This window comes from Triticum urartu, chromosome 6A (assembly GCF_056163025.1).
Source record: "Triticum urartu cultivar PI428250 chromosome 6A, HENAU_Tu73, whole genome shotgun sequence".
Lineage (NCBI taxonomy): Eukaryota > Viridiplantae > Streptophyta > Magnoliopsida > Poales > Poaceae > Triticum > Triticum urartu.
This window is the reverse complement of record NC_141878.1, coordinates 544537892-544542911: the sequence shown is the minus strand read 5'-3', so window position 1 is coordinate 544542911 and position 5020 is coordinate 544537892. Positions and strand designations below refer to the sequence as shown.

Genomic DNA, 5020 nt, shown 5'->3' with positions numbered 1-5020 from the left:
TGACACTCGTATGTTGGTAAAGCAGCAATTTGTTTGCAACAAGTTTCGAAAACCTACAAAGGACGATGGAGGTGCAGAAAAGCCCCCTGTCCTAGACAAAATTATTGATCAGGCAGAACATGTTGACGAAGATGATGATATTGTCTTTCTTGATGATGAAAGTAAGTTAAAAAAGAAAAGCAAGAAACGAAAGCGAGATAAAATAATTCAAACTGGTTGCAAGGCCAAGATGGTGGTGAAACTAGTAGATGGTCGTTGGGAGGTGGTGTACTATGTTGGTGAGCATAACCATAAGTTAGTAGACAAGCCATCTTTGAAGAAGTACTTGCGATCGCACCAAGGGATACCTCCAGAAGAAAGGGCATTCCTAACACATCTTCACAACTGCAATTTAACAACAGGTGAAAAAATGATCACTAGCTTGCCTGTGTTTTTTGTCTAAGTTGCTGAACACCAATTTTATGCTAGCCTGCTGGTCTTTTTAAGTGTGGTATTTGGCTCTTGCCCTAAAACGTGTTAAGTGATCCAATACTCTCCTCCTTTACTGTTTTTTGATGTTTCCTTTGTTACTGCTGGGGCTTGATTAGGTTAGTTTTGTTGAGCAATTTGCTTGACCATGAGTTTGGTAGTTGCTCGACAACATGGTCCTAAACTAGATTAGTTTTGCAGAGCAAAGTTGGAGGTTTACTGTTAGTACTTGCTCAAAGTGAAGGGCACAACTTGCCTGTGCTTGTAAGCACTCATTCCCCTTGACGCTAAAATGATATGTTAGTAGGCACTAATTAGTCTTGTTGTGCTAGTTGCTTGCCCAGGTGTTAGCAGTTGCTCAAAACATGTCCTCAACTTGCCTGCACTTGTTGCACACTTTTCATGTATTAGGTTGTGTGAAAAAATACAAGTAGGACTTTCCCTGAACAATCAAAATGGTTTGTGTGTGCACATATATTAGTCTAGTTGTACTACTTGCTCGATCATAAGTTAGTACTTGCTCAAACCATGTCCTGGGCTTGCCTGCGCATTTTCACATGTTTTCATGTGTCTGAATTGCTGCCTATAAACTACTTCTCAGTGCCATGCATAAAAATCTGTTACTTTATGAAAATGATTTTTTATAAACTACTTTTCAGGGCGTATGATGCATATTATGTCAGACTTCTATGGCATAGAGCTGATCGTCCCCTATGGTACTAAGCACATTACAAACCTGAAGACAATGTTAAACAAAGATGCCACCAAAGAAGGAGATATGATTGAGACAGTTGCCTACTTCAAAGATCAACAAAAAGATGATCCAGACTTTTTTTATAAGATAAAGTACGATGAGGAGGACAGGGTGGAGAACATTTTCTGGGTTGACGGTGCAGCTAGGAAAGCTTATGTCGAGGCTTACCATGATTGCATCTCGTTCGACACTACATACATGACTAACATGTACAACATGCCCTTTGCCCCATTTATTGGAATTAATAGACACGGGCAGTCGTTCATGTTGGGTTGCGGCTTTGTTAGGCAAGAAATGGCATCAAGCTTTGATTGGTTGTTTGAGACGTTCCTTGAGGCAATGAATGGTATAGCACCAACCAACATCATAACTGATCAAGACATTGCGATGGCACAATCAATTAAAAAGATGTTTCCTACGAGTGTGCATCGTTGTTGCCGTTGGCATATATGAAGAAGGCACAAGAGAAGCTTGGATCAATGTTGGCGCGAAACCCTGGTTTGTCGCGTGATTTCAATGAATGTGTTGACTTCAGCATGACACCAGAGGAGTTTGAGACAGGATGGAATGCTCTGTTGTTGAAGTATGAGGGTATGCTTGACACCCACTTTGAGAATCTATATAACTACCGTGGAACGTGGGTTCCTTGTTACTTCAAGCACCAGTTCTTCCCTTTCTTGCAATCAACCCAGCGCAGTGAGGGGTTCAACGCTGTCCTTAAGCGATATGTGAACCCACATAAATCAATCTTGAACTTCGTGAAGCAGTACCAAAAATTCAAACCCACATACTAGTGCGAGAAGGTGCCAAAGACTATAGAACAGAGCATTTGCAGACTGAACTGTGGTCGTCTTACCCCATTGAGAAGCAAGCTTATGAGGCCTACACCAGGGACTTGTATGTTAAGTTTCAAACAGAGTTTGCGTTGATTGCGAGGTACAATGTACGGCCTCATGGTTCTAACTTGTATGAAGTTTACCCCAACCAAGAGTGGGTTGCGAAGTATGGATCTAGAAGCTACTACGTGACATGTGAACCAAGAGCTGAAGACTATAGATGTGAATGTTGCAAAATGGACAGGGATGGCATGCTTTGTTGCCATATTTTGAAAGTTTTCACACAACTGGGTGTCAATAAAATCCCTGAGAAGTACATCATTCGCAGATGGACTCCACTGGCAATACCTGATGCACCACCTGCTCCTGATCATGAGCCCGATGAGTTGCCAGAACAGTCAAAGAAAGAGATACGGCTTGCAAACATGCAAATGGATTTTGCCAATCTTGCCCGCGGAGCTAGCGCATCTGATGCTGCTACAGACATTGTAAAGAAACATATGCGTGCAGCACGACAAGAGATTAAAAACCTGAAGTTGTCAAGGGAAAAAAAGACAGCGGCATCATCTAGTATCAACCCTGGTGGGCCTCCACCGCCGCCTAGTTCTTCAGTACTGCCAGGAAGTGGTAACCCTGCTACGTCAAGTAGTCACAAGGCTAATCGACCTGCACCACCACCTAATGGGCCTGTGCAAGCACCACCTGGTCCAAGAACTCAACAGCCTACTTCTGCACCGCATCAAAAAAGTGCCGCGACGAAAGTTCCTATCCCTAACACTTCTCTGCATGAGCAAGCATCTTCAGCAACCGCGCCATTTCAAAAAGGCCCCACTCCAGTACACTACGGCCCTGTGCCAGCAAGTTGGCGCCCTCCACCTCCACCGAGAATGCCTGCACCCAGGATGCCTGCACAAGCAACAAGGATGTGTGTTCCTCAACCCCGGGGGCCCATACAACAACCTAGAGATCCTACTCTGCAAAACAGAGACCTTGCTCCAGAAGCCCTGTCTCCTGCCACACATCCTGCCCGAACTGAACAACGGCCCAGGGATCCCAGAGGGTATGCACAACAACACAGGCCACCAGCAATTGTGTATCTGCCGCCAAACACAAGTACTACTACTGGTGGGCTAATGGCATGGACCGCCCCGCAAACATTGAACTCGCTTAGTGGTTCTGGACAATATGCCATACGCCCAACATTTTCCCGACAAAATGCAGACCCACTGTTGGTTCCTTCTCCACAAACTACCAGTGATGAACGCGTGCAGCTAGGGGTTGCGTCACGGGGCAAAGAACCTGCCATTCCTGAAGGTGCTCCTATACTTGATCCTGATCTTATTTATCCTACTCCCATGGCAGACCCTACCATTCCTAGAGACCCTCCAAAATCGACAACAAAAGGAAGAGCGAAGCAACGGAGAATTCAATCAGCTCTAGAGCTGCACCCCAAGAGGAAAAACAAGTGCAGTTATTGTAGTTCTACAGAGCACAATTCAGCACTATGCAAGACGAGATTGGTTTGATGGACATCGGGCAATTTTGGCAAGTATTTGGGTATAAGATTCTGCAAAGAAAGAATGCTGGTAGAACGCGTGTGTGGGAACGAATTTTTTGTTTATGAATGGGATGTTGCTACTTTTTATGTCTATGACTTACCTTAGCCTACCTGTTATCTATCTAAGATTTTATGGTTATGATGTCTTAATGGGAGAAAGGTTCTTTTTGAAGTTCAACCTCTACTTTTTATTTTGGCAATTAGGGGCTTGTCTCCTTTAACTACAAGCAAGTCCTATGCGAGTTATTTTTGTATCATTTGATCTGTGTGCAGGAAACTCCTAAAACCTATTTTTGCAAGTTGCATGATAAAACTATGCAACTAACTCATGTTGTGTCGCTTTGTGCAACTAAGCCATGTTTCTGTCTAAATAAACTACCCGAAGATACCCGAAGTGCCTTAACATAAGAATAAAAGGATAAATTCCAATTTTTCATTTTTTTGGTAGAAAAATCGGTTTCAAAAAAGCGACCACCCTATGGTTTTGTTGCAAGTTAATACAAGGTAACTATTTCTTAAGGCTATTAAAAGACCACAGAGAAAATTGCGGAGTTCATGCAAATTAAAAAAAAGATTTAAAATAGCAAAAACATTGAGGTAAAAAGCTAACCTATGTTAATTTGAGGACGTCTTTCCATGGTGCCTTGTTGTGAATGCTGTCAACCCATTGAATAGTCAGCTGCTTCCTGATGTTTGGGATATCATCAGGTGTAAAACTTGGAACATTCCTTGCCTCCCATCCATTGGCAAATGTAAGAGCATAAACCCCGCAGTCAACACTATACAAACAAAAAATGTTTCATAGAAACACAAGCCGTAAGTTAAACATTTTTATTGACTTATTGGCATGTTCATACTTGTGGGAAAAAAGATCTAGGGGCTTATGGACACTTACTCATTATTTTGCTTTGGAACATCAATGTTGACAAGCCCAAAGTTGTCCAGGACAACATGTGACTTGGGGTAGTGCAGTTCCCATAGACTGCGGAAGCATGCAACTATGGCCCTTGCACACCTATCAAGTGATGGGGATTCAAGAGTCCTCCATGAATCAAGTACCTCGAACCTTCGGTCTCTTATATTGACATTGAAAACCCAATAATGGTTCCCTGTGACTAGCTTTGAAGGCTCGATGTTCTCTAAAACAGGAAACATGATCTGCGTAAATGATGACCAGACAAAAAAGGATGTTAGATAGTTGAAGAAAAATGTGTTGGTTCTCGTTACTAGAGTTACGATTCTGCTTTGTATGTGTGCAACTGCTATCATGCATGGAGGCAACTTAAAAAAGATGTTATGCAAGCAACTTGGGGGGGAGTGAAAAAGTAATTATGATGAGGGGATGTGTTATGCAAGCAACTTAAAAAAGGGTGTTGTGCAGGCAACTTACTCATGTTATGCAAG

General features: G+C 42.7%; 1 pseudogene; it reads left to right on the top strand.

The window, feature by feature from the left end:
• Positions 1-229: 229 nt before the first annotated feature.
• LOC147966193 (protein FAR1-RELATED SEQUENCE 5-like) lies at positions 230-3584 on the top strand (annotated as a pseudogene).
• The last annotated feature ends 1436 nt before the right edge of the window (positions 3585-5020 follow it).